Here is a 19,136-nt window from a genome sequence, read left to right on the forward strand (position 1 = left end):
TAGAAGAAAACCTAGACAATACCATTCAGGACATAGGCATGGGCAAAGACTTCATGACTAAAACATCAAAAGCAATGGCAACAAAAGCCAAAATTGACAAATGGGATATAATTAAACTAAACAGCTCAGTTTCTACAGAGCAAAAGAAACTACCATCAGAGTGAACAGGCAACATATGGAACGGGAGAAAATTTTTGCAATCTAACCATCTGACAAAGGGCTAATATTCAGAATCTACAAAGAACTTAAACAAATTTATAAGAAAAAAAAATAACCCCATCAAAAAGTGGGCAAAGGATATGAACAGACACTACTCAAAAGAAGACATTTATGTGGCCAACAAACATATGGGAAAAAAAGCTCATCATCACTGGTCATTAGAGAAATGCAAATCAAAATGACAAGAAGATACCATCTGATGTCAGAACAGCAATCATTAAAAATTCAGGAAACAACAGATGCTGGAGAGGATATGGAGAAATAGGAACGCTTTTACATTGTTGGTGGGAGTGTAAATTAGTTCAACCATTGTGGAAGACAGTGTGGCAATTCCTCAAGGATCTAGAACCAGAAATACCATTTGAGCCAGCAATCCCATTACTGGGTATATTCTCAAAGGGTTATAAATCGTTCTACTATAAAGATACATGTTCACGTATGTTTATTGCAGCCCTGTTCACAACAGCAAAGACTTGGAACCAACCCAAATGTCCATCAATGATAGACTGGATAAAGAAAATGTGGCACATATATACCATGGAATACTATGCAGCCATAAAAAAGGATGAGTTCATGTCCTTTGCAGGGACATGAATGAAGCTGGAAACCATCATTCTCAGCAAACTAACACAGGAACCAAAAAACAAACACCGCATGTTCTCACTTATAAGTGGGAGTTGAACAATAAGAACACATGGACACAGGGAGGGGAACATCACATACCAGGGCCTGTCAGGGGGTGGCTGGCGAGGGGAGGGATAGCGTTAGGAGAAACACCTAATGTAGGTAACAGGTTGATGGGTGCAGCAAACTACCACGACATGTGTATACCTATGTAACTAACCTGCACATTCTGCACATGTACCACAGAACTTCAAGTATAATTCAAAAAAAAAAAAGAACAGGCACAATATTTCTCATCCATATTAGACTTTTGAAAAACAAGTATTTTAATACATTCTCTGGAACACAGTAAGTAATCATAAATAGTTGTTTAATCAATTAAAGTATATAATACATAATTAATGTAGATACTTATCCTCGTGTTTAAAAAGAAAAACAGTCCTTAGGAATTTAGAAAGAAATGAAAAAAAAAAAAAAAAAAAAGCCTGTGTTGAAATATACAAATATTTGAAGAAATCTGTATAAAGTATACAAAGACAAATCCACAGTCTGATCTAAATGATACATCCATGATGTATGGATGTGCAAGCAGTAACTCAATTTGCATAATATGCCCAGCACAGTAAGCATATTAATCATGCTTACTCTTCAGTTATTACTATGAAGAAAAAATCCAAATCTATATTCTACTAAATAATCATAATTTGGATTTTCAAAGGAAGATCAGACTGTTTAATTTCTACTGTAAAAGATTATTTGTGTTATTTTTACCTATCAAATTCTACTTAAATATAAAACAGAACGGTCTCAATCAGTGTTTTAGCAGAAATAAAATTATTTACAACTTGTTCCATTGATCTCAAAAAATCTCTGAGTGTGTAGGAAATTATGAGTAAGAAAAGCAATTCTGACAAAAATGTTGCTTTGATGAGTTAACTCAATGAGCTCCAAATGCCACTAAGTTTTGCTTTTACTTTTTGTTAAAGAAGCATCTATCTCTCACTTAAATAAGCATTTAAGCATTTAATTTAAATGCAACTGAAAAACACTATTTCTTCAAGTATCAAAAATTTAACAAAATAAATATAGCCTGATCTATTTCTAGTAGCCTTGTCATTTTAAGTATGCTAACTTTTATTTATTCACTTGGAATATAAATTGGTCTTGTTATTCCCATCAAGTAGTTGTTAAAGACTTGAATTATTTTTTAATTAAAAAAACATCTTCCAACATCCTAGCATAAGCATTTGTCACTTTGAAAACATAATTTCAAGTACTTTAATTCCTGATATTACTCTGATCTTGTCACATATTAATTCCTAAAAAATGCATAGGGATAAGCTACGATTCATAGATGTAGGTACCATAAAGTCACCAAAGTTGAGTCAGAGTAGGCGTCTTATCTAAGGTGTAAATTAAAATCTATACATAAATTTACTCATTTAAATATTAACTGGATATTCAATAAATGCAAGCTACCACATGCGATGCTAGAAATGTAGAAATTAATTAAAATTTATTTACTTTAAGAAATAACATGCTATTGATTTTTTTACATGTCAAAGCACTATAATACCACTGGGACTTCAAGTTCAACATGGTAAACTGGGGCCAGGCACGGTGGCTCATGCCTGTAATCCCAGCACTCTGGAACGCCAAGGCAGGCGGATCACTTGAGGCCAGAAGTTTGAGACCAGCCTGGAAAAACTCCAGCTCTACTAAAAATATAAAAATTAGCCAGGCATAACACGGTGAAACCCCGTCTCTATTAAAAATATAAAAAATTAACTGGGCATTCTGGCGGGAGCCTATAGTCCCAGCTACTCCGGAGGCTGAGGCAGGAGAATGGCATGAACCCAGCAGGCAGAGCTTGCAGTGAACCGAGATCATGCCACTGCACTTCAGCCTGGGCAACAGAGCAAGACTCCGTTAAAAAAAAAAAAAAATAGCCAGACATGGTGGCATATGCTCATAGTCCCAGCTACTTAAGAGACTAAGGCATGAGAATCACTTGGGCCTGAAGGGCAGAGGTTGCAGTGAGCCAAAATTGCACCACTGTACTCTAGCCTGGGTGACGGAGTAAATGGCTGTCTCAAAAAAAAAAAAAAAAGATGATAAACTGAACAAATGGATATTTCCCTCCTGAGATACCTTGAAAATTATACTAAAGTAAATAATATCAATCCACTAAGAGAGAGAATGAGAGAGAGACCAGCAGCAAAAGAGAAATTTATACAAATTTCCAAAACATTAGTGTGTTAGTCCATTCTTGCATTGTTAAAAAGGAATACCTGAGAGTGGGTAATTTATAAAGAAAAGTGGTTTATTTTGGTTCATGGTCCTGTAGGCTATAAAGGAAGCATGAGGCCAGCATCCGCTTCTGGTGAGAGCCTCAAGAAGCTTACAGTCATGGTAGAAAATGAACGGAGAGCAGGTGCATCACATGGCAAGGGGGAGCAAGAGAGGGTGGGAGGAGATACCAGGCTCCTTTAACAACCAGATCTTGCATGAACTCAGAGCAAGAACTCACTCATTACCACGGGGAGGGCACCAAGCCATTCGTGATGGACATGCCCCATGACCCAAATATCTCCCACCAGGCCCCACCGCCAACACTGGGGATTACATTTCAACACAAGATTTGGAGGGGACAAATATCCAAACCACATCAACTAGCAAAGACTAATGAAGTATAACAAAGGAAGTGACTACATAGGATATTTGGAGAATAGGCTGTCAACATGAGGAAACAAACCTGCAGATATTCTAAATGACAAGGGCAAGAGGGTGAGGTGGGGCTAAAGGGAGAGGCCATTTTGGTCTGCATGTGTAATATCTGCATATGTAGTTCACCTCCTCACAAACAATGCACAGCAACTAAACTAGCTCTATGTAACTGTCAGGAGAGTGACTAACAAACAACTGAAATGAACTTTGACTAGTCTAAGCAGGAAAGAAATTTATTAAAGTTTACTGGGTAGCTCTCAGAACCTCAGTGAGTGCCTGACAACCAGGCTAGAAAAGCACACAGCCAAGACCACACCCAAACTCCCATGTAGAATTGCTCTAGAGAAGCCAGCCCTGCACTATACCAGGATACTGCATGTTATGACTGAAACCTCAGTGCCTACTACCTCTGAGTTCCTGGGAGCTCATTTGCTCTTTCATGTCTCACACTTCTGATCTAAAATCGGCACAAATGCCTCTAATTGATGGAGTCTACTTCACACTACATGCAGACTGCCAGGAAGCTTGGGAAAACAGGGGTTATTAAGTGGGAATTCCTCAAACACGAGCAAAGTATTCAAAGGTGTCAAATGGCCAAAGACAATTAAAAAACTATACTATATACTCTTATACGTTAACGGAGGAAAAAGTACAAGTTATTTGAGAACAACTTGAGCTTTTCATGTAAGCTTGGCACCGGTATGGTAAAGCCCTGACATTTAGGCGACAGGCCTTTAGTATAAATGGCAGCTCTTTGATTGAGTGCCTAACATAAAGCCTATCAGTTGATAAACACTGCCCATATGCACAGAAGTCACATTCCTCCTGTTTCTTCATTTAACAGCCATGCTGAATGGAGACATAAAGACATGAAGAAAGTCTTTAGCATTGTGTTAAATTTTTCTTTTATAAAAAGAAAGTAAAAAGGAAACTAACCACAAGGGACACAGGGATAAATTAAAGAAAAAAAAATAATAAAAAGCTTTAACAAATCTTTAATGAGTGTCGGCAGAGACATTTCAGAAAGTTTTGGATCCATAAAATAACAAAGGAATAATGTGAGCAAGAAAGAGCTTTTGAAAATTACATGCATAGTGCAAAAAAAAAAAATTTCAGTGGTTTTAAAAAAAAATGCATAATTAACAATTCCCCCCAAAGGCAAAAAAAAAAAAAAAAAAAAAAGGAAATAAATGTTTAAGAAAAAGAAGTCATTTAAAAATAAATCCAAGAGACCCAAATCCAACTGACAGTACTTCCAGAAAAAAAGAATAGAAAGGAGAAAATAATCACAAAAAAAAGAAAATTTCCCAGAGATAAAAGGCACAAGTGTTCCCAGAGACAAAAGGCACGAGAGATAAAAGGCATATTTCCCAGAGATAAAAGGCACAAGTGTTCAAAGTGTAAAATATGGCTACCAGGTTCCAAGAAGAAAGAATGGAAACAGATTCTATTCCCAAACATGTAATTAAGAAATTACCAAACAACAAAGAAAAAAAAAGAATGTAAGAAAAGATTCCAGAGAAGAAAAAAAAAATCACCAAAGGAGTAAGAAACAGAATGGAAACAAATGTTTCATCCCGAATACTAGAAACACCGAATACTAGAAAATAATCCAGCAACTGACTTATAGAAAATTCTTTTCAATTTAGAACTTTATGTCCAGTCAAAGAAGTATCAGAGAGAAACAAATATATTTTTAGTAATGTAATGGCTTACAAAATTTATATAGTATGAATTTCTTTGCCAGAAGTACCTTATAAAGTATTCTAGCAAAATGAGGAGAAAACCAAAAAGGACAAAAGCACATTCAGGTTACACTTGAAAGCACTTGGTTACAAACAAGTTTGCTGGCTCTGCAAACTTTCAAATGACTAGTCCAGATAGCAGCTGTAGTGTTTATGGCCCCCAAAAGGAGATGGCAAGGTGGAAGGTGGAGATGGTAGGCAACCTGACACATAATATAATCCTGAAGCCAGAAAAAAACTTGAAAATAAAATAAAAACACAGAATAAACACCAAGGAAAAAGGAAGTCATAATTCAAAATTGAAGCCACTAGAATATGAGTCAGTGGACTTCAAAAAAACAAAAAGAGAAGAAAATGCGTTCAAAAAAGTAAAGTAAAAAGTTGAAAATTATTAAGGATGAAACCAGGAAGGCCTACATATGCTTTCCCAATAAGAAAAAATAAAGGTAATTTGAAAAAGCTTTACAAAAATTCACAATGTAAATATGAATGAAAAGAAAATATGGCAAATTTTTAACAAATGCTAGAATTAAATAATCCATTTGAAAGAAAGAATCCTCTTAACCTTGATTCTAGAAACATTCTTCTTTGGGTGGCTCAGAAGCCATACTGAATGAAATGTAACTGTAGAATACTTCTTGATTCTGCAGTAAACAACATTTACAGGGTCATAATAACTTTAATGCTATTTATTAATTCAACTTTTAGGGTCAACGAATAGACAAAAATATAAAATTTAATTACAAACACTAAACCTAAAATATTATCAATACTCTCACCATACAGTTGTCAGATTTAAGTGGTATAATATACAAGGAGAGATGGTGAGAGGACAAAGGGTGAAATATCCCAATCTCATGAAGGAGGGGGTCAAGAGAAACTATCTGTAGTTAACGGAACAAATATCGTGGTGGAAATGACAAATGTAATAAAGGAACTCATAAAATTAATATAATTATACGTGGAAGAGCAAAGAAAGGAAGAAGGTGAAATGAGTAGGCTAAATTATCTTCTATGGTATCTGCTTGAATGATAAATGGAAAAAAAAAAAAAAAAAGCAGGCAGTATAAACATACAATTTAGCCGTAGGGGAAGAAGGACTAAAACCAGAAATGGTTCAAACTAGTTGTTCCCAGGGTCAGGTTGTACCCCTTAGTGGAGGTAGCAGGACAGAGGGCTACTGCTTTATATTCAAATAAGTTTTTTTAACCATGTACATGGATTATTTTCACCCCAAATTATTATTTAGTTCCTTTCATTAAATAAAGTACTATGGGATTTCAGAGAAAATAGCTACTAACAAAGTCCTAGGGGCCAACGAAAGGTGAGATTTTTAGTTGAATTACAAGAAATACAAAGGAAGAGAGTAGTATTATACGTCTTCTGTTTTAAGATTCACAATATTTTAACACCTCTGGCATCAGGATCATTGTTAAAATTTACAGCATCTTACAATTCCCGATGGCCTGATAGCAGCTGTGATCTAGTTGTTATTGATTGCATACATCCAAACTGGGGCACTTTCTTAATGACCAACCGGACTATTTTAACTCATCAATATTTTGGTCAACAAACTATTTAAAGACCATTTGAGGAAAGAATATAAACTCCAAAAAACCCTATATTGACATCTTACAAGATCAGTTAAAAGCCAGCATCGAAATTAGCAAAATGAACCAGTTTGGAAGAAAATCCCAGAAACAATAGTGAGGCATTCTTTTATGAATTGCTGTATCACAAATATTCTTGATAGCCCAGAGTATGATACTGTTTGGGAAAATATTTACATCAACGGTTCTGAGATCAAAAGCAACTTGGAAAAAAAAAAAACAGATTTTGAATATGAATAAGAATCCCTTAACCAAAATCTTTGATTTATACTTACCTTATGACAATGATATGATTTAGATAAAAATGTTTATGTATATAATTCTAAGTGAGCTACCTAAGTATAAATTTTTAAATGATAAAAAGTACTGTAAAACAGTTAAATAGGCAGAGCTTTTTCTTTTTACTGATACAAAAGTGTTCATTCATGTTGCAATAAAGGAAAACCTGAGGCTGGGTAATTTATGAAGAAAAAAGATTTCTTGGTTCATGGTTCCACAGGCGATACAAGAAGCATGGCATTGGCACCTGTATTGCATCTGGTGAGGGCCTCACGTTGCTTCCACTCATCATGCAGGCAAAGGAGAGGGGAAAGGATGCCAGCATGCAGAGATCACATGGTGACAGCATGGAAGCAAGAGAGAGGAGGGAGGAGCCAAGCTCTTTTTAAAAATCAGTGCTCACAGGAACTAGTAGAGTAAGAACCTGGTCATTAATGTGATGATGTCACCAAGCCACTCTTTGGGGATCTGCTCCATGACCTAAACACCTCCCTCTTCAGGGTTCACCTCTAACACTGGGAATCAAATTTCAACATGAGATTTGGAGGGGACAATTATCCAAACTATATCAGTGGTGTAGCTTAAAAATCCATGTTGTCTTAGACTTGAAGAATTACAACTACCTAGTAAGAAGGGTAATTAGGAGAAATCAGAGTAATTACTTATGATTGGGAAATTATAAAAGATTCCATAGAGTGGACATCTAATTGCCCCTCAAAAATGCAGAGGAATATGAAGCACATTATAGGTATTAGTAAATGAGATTCCCACCAAACCTATGGTCAGTAGAAACAAACATCAGCTATCGGTAAATGCCAATAAGAACTCTTATTGATACAATGAGAATTGATTTACAAGTTTAGAATCCAGTTAGTCAAAAGACCAAGAAGCCACTTGCCTAAATTACTATTTTTTAGATTGTTTCTTTGCATCCTGTTTGTTCTGTCAACAAAACTTTTCTCCCGGCCTGGCACGATGGTTCACACCTGTAATCCCTATGCTTTGGGAGGCCAAAGCGGGAGGATCACTTGAGTTCAGGAGTTTGAGACCACCCTGGATAACATAGCAAGACTTCGTCTCTACTAAAAATTTGACAAAATTAGCCAGGTGTGGTAGCATGCAATGGGGACACGGAGGCGGGAGGGCAGCTTGAACCCAGAGACTGAGGCTGCAGTGAGCTTTGATCGTGCTACTGCACTTCAGAATGGGTGACAGAGCGAGACACTGTCTTAAAAAAATATTTTCTCCCCCAAATCAGTCCCATGACTAGCAGTGTTGTTGCAAGACACCAGGTCACTAGAGAAATACCCAGCTACCTCCTGGATAGGTCTAATATGATAAGTATGCCATAATTCTAAGAGATAACATCTTACTAATATAACAGCAACTACAATTAATGGGTGCTTATGTGTGTGCCAGTATGTTTTCTCTCTGTGTTTATACACACACACGCACACACATAGATACAATATGTGTGTTTATCTATGTGTGTGTATGATTTATCATCTCTTTCATCTCCTAAACACAAACCACTTTGGTTTAGAAATTCTGTTGGTATGCACAGAAATCTAATTATTTGATTATCTCACTTTACAGTTTCTTAATTCGTATATGTTTAGACGCCCAAATAAGAGCTGCTAAAGTTACAACGAGAAAATATAATTAATTCTGAAAAAAACTAAGTTGTCCTCCACCCTCACAAAACAGATAGTTGGTAACAGCTGTTCTTAAACATGAGTTTTTCACGTTTTTAAAGCCTACGATGATACCATTATAGAAGCACCTGAGACTCTCTATTTGGCTCAAACCTTTTAGCTGTTATTCTAGTGAAAACAGATAAAACAATTATATGTCCCCACGAACTTTATAGACAGTATTGTTCCAAAGGTAGGGCACACTCACTCACTTTCACTTGTACTTAGGTGCACTCACTCTCATTCATTCTCTTTCTCCCTCTCCCAGCACTCCTAATCTCTTTTGCCTTGCTCTATTTTTTTTTTCCATATACTTATTACCTTCTAGTATATGGTATAATTTACTCTATTAACTTTATTGTTTGCACTCTGTTATGTCTTACAAGCACAGGGATGCTCATCTATTTTGTTCACTATCTAGAATAATGCTTAGCCCCGAGTAAGCTCTCAGTAAATATTTGAATAAACAAATGGAATTCAAGATGCTCGTAATATACAGCAAGAGAGCATTAAATGAAGTTAAAGTAAGCTAAGGCCTCTGTGTTTTCCTGTATTCATTACTGCTCAAAGTGTATTCATTTTCAACTTTGATAACTTAAGGATTCATATGGTAACAGTAGTTACTGAACAATAGAAATAGAGTGTATAACTTTTAAAGTAGTGAAAGAAAATTTGAAGTGATAAAAAATAATCAACCTAAAATGTGGAAATAAAAAAGAAAATAACCAGAATTATGATCAAATACAGAAAGCAGAACAGTAAATACAAGTCTAAATATATTAGTAATTGTATTAAATGTAAACTGACAAAATTCTCCAGTGGAAAGACATTGAATTTAAAATACCTTAAGAAATAAATGCTGTTTACTACAGACACAGCTAAAACATAAGAATATAGAAAGGTTGAATGCAGAATGACAGAAAAATGATATAGGACACAGAGACACATTTAAAATAAGTATGTAGAAATCTGAAAGCAAAGGATAGAAAAAAGATTTAACATGCACTTACTGAACAAAAGAAAGCTGGTGGAGTTATATCAATATCATACATCATACTTTTTGCTTTAATGCAAAAAGAAACATTAGAAATCAAGAAGCTTACTCCAAATTGATTAAAGTTTCAATTAACCAGAAAAATACTTTTAAGTTAATAACTGGGTAAAAAGAAATATAAAAATCAGAACATATTTTAAACTGATCTTAGTGAAAACAGTATCTCAAAACTTATTTCACACAGATAAAGAAGTATGTAGAAGGCAGCTCAAAGCCATAAATAATACTTTTCAAAAAGAAGAAAGGCTGAAAATTAATGTGCTATCATTCCTTTATAATCAGTTAGAATAAAACATTTAATAGAACATTCACTTAAGCAGTTAGAACAGAAAAAATTAAAGAAAATGAAGGGAAAAAGAAATAATAAAGAAACATTGTCTTAATTACTACAGATTTAAAATGAGTCTTGCTATCTGATAGCACAAATTCTCCCATTTTGCATCTTTTTCAAGAGTGCTTTAGCATTCTTTGGGTTTTGACTTTCCATATATATTTTAGAATCAGCTTGTCAAGTTCCAAAAAAATTGTTAGGAATTTAACAGAGATCCTATTGAGACTGTTTTTAGTCTATAACGATGAAAAGGAAATGGATATCCTCTAATTATTCAGTCCTAAAATGTATGACTATCTGTCTCTATATACTGAGTTCTACTCTAACATGAGATGTAAACCTTGTCTGATTTTTTCCATAAAAGTCCCTGAACATCTTGTTAGATGTTTTTCACAGGAACTTCATGCTTTTGAAATTATTTTAAATGATGCATTTTTTTAAAATTTCATTTTCTGTTTCTTAATGGCATATAGAAATATGCTTAATTTTTAAAGTATTTTTTAAAATAACAGTTTTATAGGTCTATTATTCATATATATAAAGTTCACTCTTTTATAGCATACAATTCACTAGGTTTAGTAAATTAACAGAGTGACTGTATGCTAACAGAGTGATGCAATCATCACCACTGTCTAATTTCAAAATATTATCATCACCCTAAAATGCACCTCTTCCTCATTAGCAGTCGCTCCCCTTTCACCAGCTTCCTCCATCCCTGGCAACCACTGATCTACTTTCTGTGTTTATGGACTTGCCTATTCTGAACAGTTCACATAAATAAAATCTTGGGGGTCTTTAGTAACTGGCTTCCTTCTCTTAGCATAACGTTTTCAAGGATCATCCATGTTGTAGCATTTATCAGCACTTCATTCCTTTTCATTGCCTAGTAATATTCCATTGTATGGATATACCTCAGTTTGTTTATCCATTCATCAGTGTAGGAGCATTTGGGTAGTTTCTAGTTTTTGGTTATTACGAAGAATGTTGCTACTAAAACTTCTGTGCAATTTTTTGTGTGGATGTATATTTTCATCTGTCTTAGGTATATACCTAGGAATCAAATTACGGAGTCATATTATGATGTGACTATATTAAACACTTATGTTTAGCATTTGAAAATAATTCATGTCACTTTCAGATGGAAGCATTTAAAGATGGCTCACAAGTGTCCATGCTCTCCTTTCCCCTACCACACCAAATGGGAAAGTTCCATGTTCCAAATTGTTACAGTTACAAAATAATGGAGTTTCCCTGAATTTAGACTTCCAAGTTATTACATGGAGAAATTGTCCCAGAGAGTTGTCTTAGTCCATAGGAGACTTTGCATCAATGAAGAATTGCATTAAGCCCATGGGATTTGAAGATTATTTGTTACTGCAGCGTAACCTAACCTATTCTCACAGACACCAGGCTCACTTTCTCCAATAATTAAAGTAGTAAATATTAATGAGATAATACCCATCAGACGGCAAAAAATTAAATATTCTGGCAATACGAAGTTTGTCCATCTGGTGTAGAGCAATAAAAACAGGAATGAAAATTGGTGAATCCACACTAAAAATGTGTGGCATTATCTAATAAAGTTGAAGTCTACAAGTCCTGCTAGCCCATAATTTGTCTACTGGTTTTATGCTCTAAAGAAACTCCTGTATACCAGCACACTTGTAGATGGATCATAGCTGCTTTATTTATAGTGGCAAAAGGAAGGAAGGGAGGAAGGCAGGAAGGAAGAAGTAATGGGTGAGGGAAGAAGAAAGGAAGGAAACTAAATATGCATAATCAGAATTCATTTTTTAAATTAATGTGTTACATTTATACAATTGAATATATCCAGCAATAAAAATGAACAAACAATAGCATTCAATTACCAAAAAAGGTATTGAGCACCTCTTACCTGTTAGGCCCTATTTCACACACTAGGGACATAATAGTGAGCAAAACAGGACAAAATTCTGCCCTTGTGGAGTTTACATTCTAGTGGAAATGGGACAGAAAAAAAAAGATAATTAAGAAGTCATACAGTATTTTATAAGATAAAAATATGCTATCGGGAGACACAGAGGAGAGGAGAGGAGAGAAAAAGAAATGAAAGGAAAGGAAAGGAAAGGAAAGGAAAAATAATATATTACAAGGTAAGAAGATATGCAATTTTAAATACTGTAATCAGAGTAGGCCTCATTGAAAAGGAGACATCTGAACAAAAACTTAAAAGAAGTGACAGTAACAAGGCAAACCATGTGGAAATTGGGAGGACAAGCATTCAAGGCAGGGAAAGCTAAAATGAAAAGTTGCTTTCTAACACAGTCAAGAAATAGCAAGGAGCCCAGTGTGGCTGGACTGAGTAAAGTGAAAGGAAGAACAGTAGGAAATGAGACTAGATAGGTAAAGTGGCAGGCAGAATGATCAGGTAGGGCCTTGGAAGTTATCCTAAGGACTTTGGTTTTTACTCTGTGTGAACCAGAAATCTATGGAGAGTTTGGAGCAGAAAAGTGACATGATCTGACACACATTATAAGAGGAGAGCTCTGATTGCTATTTTGAGAATGTATTGAAGAGGGCAAAAGGTAAAAGCAGGGAGAACAGTTTGGAGGTCCTTGCAATAACCCACATGAGAGTTGATGGAATCTTGTACTAGGGTGGGAGCTGTCACTGGCATTTGAACCAGAGCAATTCCATCTTGAGTAGGGGCTGGGTAAAATGAGGCTGAGACCTACTGGGCTGCATTCCCAGTTAAGGCATTCTAGGTCACAGGATGAGATAGGAGGTCAGGACAAGATACAGGTCATAAAGACCTTACTGATAAAACAGGTTGCAGTAAAGAAGATGGCCAAAACCCACCAAAATCAAGATGACAATGAGAGTGACTTCTAGTCATCCCCACTACTACACTCCCACCAGCGCCATGACAGTTTACAGATGCCATGGCGATGTCAGGAAATTACCCAATATGGTCTGAAAAGAGGAGGCATGAATAATCCACCCCTTGTTCAGTATATCATCAAGAAATAGTCATAAAAATGGGCAACCAGCAGACCTTGGGGCTGCTCTGTCTGTGGAGTAGCCATTCTTTTATTCCTTTACTTTCCAAATAAACTTATTTTCATTTTACTCTACCTAATCTCCCTGAATTCTTTCTTGCACGAGATTCAAAAACCCTCTCCTGGGGTCTGGATCGGGACCCCTTTACTGTAACAGAGCCATGGAAGTAATGAGAAGTCATTGTATTCTGGATTTGTTTTGAAGATAGAGCACAGAGAATTCCCCAACACATTACAAATGAGGTATGAAAGAATAGGAGGAATCAAAGATGACCCCAAGGTTTGGGGCCTCACTAACTTGAAAGATGGAGATGAGGGAGACTGCAAATAGTGCAGGTTTGGGAAAGATGAAGATTCCATTTGGAAAATTTGAACTGGAGATGCCTACTAGACATCCAAATGGAAATGCTCAGTAGACAGCTGGATATAAAGATCTGAAGTCCAGAGGGAGGAGTCAAGGCTTGAGCTATCACTTTCGGAATCATCAACACACACACAGAGACAGATTGCATGAAATCATCAAAAAGCATGGAGAGAAACGAGCTACACCTTAAGGTACTCCAAGGTTAAAACCTCTAAGAGAAGAGGAGAGGCTAGCACAGGAGACAGAAAGGAGCAGCCAGTGAAGAAGGAAGAAAATCAGCAATGCATGTTGTCCTGGAAGTCAGTAAGGGACTGTTTCAAGGAGCAGAGTAATAACCGTGACAATGCTACCAGTAGTGAAGTAAAATGAGCACTGACAACTGACTATTGGATGAGCAAAGGTAATATCATTGGTGAACTTGACAGTAGTAGACCTTGATGTAGTTTTAGCACAATATTGAAAACAAAAGATTAATAGGAATGAGTTTTTTAACAGTGTGAAGAGAATAATTGGAGACAGGGAATAGAGATAACTTTTTTTTTTTTTTTTTTTTTTTTTTTGAGACAGAGTCTCACTTGTCTCCCAGGCTGGAGTGCAGTGGTGCGATCTTGGCTCACTGCAACCTCCATCTCCCAGGTTCAATCAATTCTCTGCCTCAGCCTCCTGAGTAGCTGGTATTACAGGTGCCTGCCACCAGGCCCGTAAAATTTTTTTGTATTTTTAGTAGAGACGGGATTTCACCATCTTGGCTAGGCTGGTCTTGAACTCCTGACCTTGTGATCCACCCGACTCAGCCTCTGAAAGTGCTAGGATTATAGGCATGAGCCACCATGCCAGACCGAGACAACTCTTTCAAAAAATGTTGTTTTAAAGGAAAGAGAAGAAATCCCTTAATCTCACAAACATGTTAAGCAAAATAATCTATGAATGAATGCCTACTATAATCATATAAAACTTTTTTTGGGCCAGGCATGGTGGCTTACACCTGTAATCCCAGCACTTTGAGAGGCCAAGGCAGGCGGACCATGAGGTCAGGAGATTGAGACCATCCTGGCTAACACGGAGAAACCCCATCTCTACTAAAAATACAAAAAAAAAAAACCATAGCCGGGTGTGGTGGCACACACCTGTAATACCAGCTACTTGGGAGGCTGAGGCAGGAGATCACTTGAACCCAGGAGGCAGAGGTTGCAGTGAGCTGGGATCGTACCACTGCACTCCAACCTGGGCGAACAGAGCGAGACTCCATCTCTAAATAAATAAATAAATAAATAACTTTAAAAAAGGGTAAATTAGATTTGTGATGAAGAAGGAACAAACAAGAAGTTTTGGGATGTTTGCAATGTTCTTTTTTGGGGGGTGGTGAGTCATGAGAAATTTGCCTTATAATTACCTGTTATATGGCCGGGCGCAGTGGCTCACGCCTGTAATCTCAGCACTTTGGGAGGCCGAGGCAGGTGAATCACCTGAGGTTGGGAGTTTGAGACCAGCCTGACCAACATGGAGAAACCGAGTCTCTATTAAAAATATAAAATTAGCCGGGGCGTGGTGGCGCATGCCTGTAATCTCAGCTACTCAGAAGACTGAGGCAGGAGAATTGCTTGAACCCAGGAGGCAGAGGTTGTAGTGAGCTGAGATGGCGCCATGGCACTCCAGCCTGGGCAACAAGAGTGAAACTCCATCTCAAAAAATAAAAAATAAAAATAAAAAAATAATTACCTGTTATAATGATTTATCATATTATCTGTCAACCATTAAATTTGTTTTATATGTTTCTCCCTATATTCGTTACAGTTCACATTTTTTAAATATTTTATTTATAGTTATGTAAGATTTGTAGTTTAAAATGTTTTAAATATTAATAAGATTATGTGTGAAGATAACAGGTAATATCACTATTAAGTCACAGAAAGTATTAAATCAGCCTGGGCAACACAGCAAGACCCCATCTCTACCAAAAAACAAAAAACATGTTTGAGAAGGAATATTCCAAACTATAAGCAGATCGTATGTGAATAGCAACTCCAAAAGGTTGTATGTACTGAGTCTGGTCAGTAGGTGAACATTTGCAACTTTCTAATTTAATTAAAACTGGAATTTGTAAATCACATAAAGTATTAAGAATTAGAGCAGACTATAAGCCTTTTTATTCATTTTTAACTCCACAGGACATACTCTTTAAGTGGGTGTGTTTGGCTTTCAGTATGAAAAATGCAGTACAATATCTGCCGACAGAGTTGTTTTTTTTTTTTTTTTCCTGGATACTTTTAGTATTTATTTCCAAGACCTCCCGGAAATATTGCACTTCACAAATACACACCATTTGGTCCTATAGTAGTGATCTAAGTGTGAAGAGATTACTTTTTTCTCAGTAAATTGGTGAGAGAGTAAGTCCCCACATTACAAAGGAGGAACAGAGCCTCTGCCAACCCTGATGACACTCCCAAGCCATGAATGAGTTGGCTGTGGGCCATGAGCTGTTGGATCCATCCAGTTTCAGTTGTTTTCCAAATGACTAGCAACTAGGGTATATTTGAGTTCTACGATTCCCTGTTCATTCGACAAGCAATTTACTTAAATCTCTGAGCATCTGTTTCAACGGAGATGACTATCCCTACTTCGCCAGAGAATATGAGGGAAGATAAATGCCTGAATAACTTATGACATTTCCAGCCCAAAGGCAAAAAGGCACTGAAAATAAGTCAAAATATGCTCATAAAAGAGTACTTCAAATCCATTTCACTCTCCCAAATTGCACACAAAGCACATGTGGGTGAGAAAAGATTGTTTTGTTATTTTGAATCCAAGCCACCGAAAAGAGGCAGAAATATTCTTAAACCTGTCCTTACTAGTGATAACTAAGTTTCAAATAATCTTGAAAACATTGCTGATAAAACATTAGAAGTAGCAACAAAAGCTACTCTAACATTCTCTGTCTGCTAAAACAACCCGACATTTTCTTTTAATCAAAAAGAAAAGTACAAAGTACACCAACCCTTCACAGTACATACTCACTGTACAACTTGTGTGTGTGTGTGTGTCCATTCCTAATTTCTGGTTTATCTGTTTAGTTAATCTCTGCTATTTTCTGGGATTCATTCCAAGGCAACTAACTGCATTACTAAAATTGGCATCTCTGCTATTGTGCTTAATTTCAGAGCGGCTCAGAAGTGACCTGAAACCAATTTTTTAACGTTCTGCCCACAACTTTATGCTAAAAAGTAGCGAGCACTGTTCAAGAACAATAATTGATAGGAAAGGGGCAATGTTTGTTTTCCTCCAAATACATTTTTATTTCCTCCAGATGGACAATACTTAAAGAGAAAACGTGCTATGCTAAAGCCATGTACTTTTGTTGCAGTGTTGCAAATACTGGCTTAAAGATTACTTAAGGTAATATGAGAGGTGTAAATATTCATATAAATCTATATGTTTCTGAGCTCTTTATAAATGTTTTTCTCTGCACCTTTTGGTTGGAAAATCCTAAAAGCCTAAGTTATAAATGCATATAAACTAATGCCAAGATTAACACAGATTGTTTTTATTTCATGAAATTATGAAACTAGCAATGTTTGTAACAAATTAAAGAGTTAAGGAATTTTACTTTTTTATTCTAGGGCATACCTTAGATATTCTCAAAAGGCCCTCAGAAATTATCTTAATCCAACCCTCTAACTTGAAAAAATGAGGAAACTGAGGCCCACTGAGGTTAAACTAACCACAGTGTCATAAATAATAAACAGGAAATCATACCAAAACTCAGATTTTCGGATTCCAAGTCCAGAGCCGTGAAAGGGTATTTGTTTCAATATACTTTAATACTTACAGAAATAAATGTTAACAGAGGACACCCGAGGCAACCCTTCAGTACAAAGAACTCCATTAGGCTGACAAGAGCCCAGAATTCTAATCTGTCTGCAAACACAAGTCCTAGAAATAACACCAGAAATAGCCAGTTTTTAAATGGCACCGCACCTGGGGTTTCCAAATGATTCCTTAGTTGGGTCTCTTTCTCACCACTACAAATCCCTTTCAGTAAGTGGTTTGGTTGGGATTGGATTTGGGGTTTTGCTGCTGCTGCTGCTGCTGCTGCTGTTTAATTTGCTTGCAGGGAATGGGGGGAGGTGGGAAACAAAAGCTTAGGTCTAAACCATCCCTACAGCACAATTATTTTTTCTCTTGTCATTCGAACCAGTAAATCCTCTTCAGGGCCCCAGGGCTTACTGTTTTAGGTGGCAGTCCCTTCAGTTTCCAAAGTAGGCAGGAACCCTGGAAAAGAAGTTGGCGGGGTGGCATGCTCTCTCGGTGGTCCTGGGCAGGTTCGCGCCAGGCGCGGCCGGCTGCTCTCAGCCTTGCGCCCAGATCTTCCTCGCCCCGCGGGAGCCGAGAGTCGCCCGGCGCCGCACCCACCCCACCCCCGCCGCCCGCCGGACGCTGACCCCTCTGGTGGTCCCGCTAAGCTGCCCCGGACTCCTGGTCCCTAAGCGGCCCGCGGAGCTCCGCGTCTGCCACGCGCGTCCCAAAGCCCCATTCTCGAGCTACCCGGAGCGGGAAGAGGTGGCAATAGAAGGTGCCGGAGAGGGAAGCGGGTCCCACCTCGATCCGGATCCGGGGGTCCAACTCGACCGAAGGCAGAGATGGCGGCGGCGCCGGGGCTCAGGCACCTGCGTCGCGCGCGCTCGGCCGGCCGTGGGCTCTGCGATGGGGCCGCTCCGAACTCCTCGCCCAAGGTGCGGGACAAGTCTCAGGAGAGAGGAGGGCAGCCGAGTGCGTGGGGAGGTGGGGCTGAGCAGGAGCGGGCTGGGGTGGGGAGAAGGGAGGGAAGAGTCGGGTGGCCGCCCGCGCGAGCCCCGCGCCCTCCACAGCCGCCCCTGAGCGGGAGGAGCCGACTCGAGCTGTCAGGGAGGCCGCGCAGGTGGCCGGGGGCAACGGCGGGGAATGCCGCTGCGGGTGGCCGCGGGCCCGCGGGAGGAGAGACCCGGCGCTGGGGAGGGAGGACCCCCTGCCCGCAGAGAGGCCGAGAGCCCAGGCGAACCTAGCAAGCACGCGGCGCCGCGAGTTCCCTGGCAGTCACCCCTGCGTCGGTGGCTGCAGGCTTGAGATAGGCAGTGGGTTTCCCCTGATCCTCCCAACCCCAGACTTCCAGAACTCTGCAGCAGCAGGTGTGTAAAATGCTACAATTAAGGTTGCAATAAGTGGGAGGAGTGGGAAAAGAAAGCTCAATGGAAAAGATCAAAACAAGTGAGGTCATGAGTTTCCTGATACCAGGGATGCTTCCACCAGCATCTTCGTCATGCTTGTGAGGAAGGCTGAAGAGGGCATTTGCGCATCTGGTGGGTGGGGGTGTTTGGAGGGGATTGAGCTATATGTCCACCACTCTTTCAATCCTGAAATTAAATGTTTGACGTAGCAATTTATTTTTGAAAGTATCCTTGGACAGTCTGATTCCAA

The 19,136-nt window shown here is 38.2% G+C and overlaps 1 protein-coding gene across 12 annotated transcripts in view; it reads right to left on the minus strand.

The window, feature by feature from the left end:
- LEPR (leptin receptor) overlaps positions 1-18,973 on the minus strand; it is a 98,236-nt gene extending 79,263 nt beyond the window's left edge. For 3 of the 12 annotated variants that reach the window (XM_077991151.1, XM_077991566.1, XM_077991439.1), the window contains exons 1-3: positions 18,721-18,863; positions 18,282-18,485; positions 17,910-17,954 (exon numbers count right to left, since the gene is read on the minus strand). The gene's annotated coding sequence lies outside the window, so the exon portion shown is untranslated. Of the gene's footprint in view, positions 1-17,909; positions 17,955-18,281 lie in introns of all 12 variants that reach the window. The other 9 variants (XM_077991108.1, XM_077991531.1, XM_077991346.1 and 6 more) reach the window with 3 other exon arrangements.
- Positions 18,974-19,136: the final 163 nt, after the last annotated feature.

Source organism: Macaca mulatta, chromosome 1 (genome assembly GCF_049350105.2).
Source record: "Macaca mulatta isolate MMU2019108-1 chromosome 1, T2T-MMU8v2.0, whole genome shotgun sequence".
NCBI lineage: Eukaryota > Metazoa > Chordata > Mammalia > Primates > Cercopithecidae > Macaca > Macaca mulatta.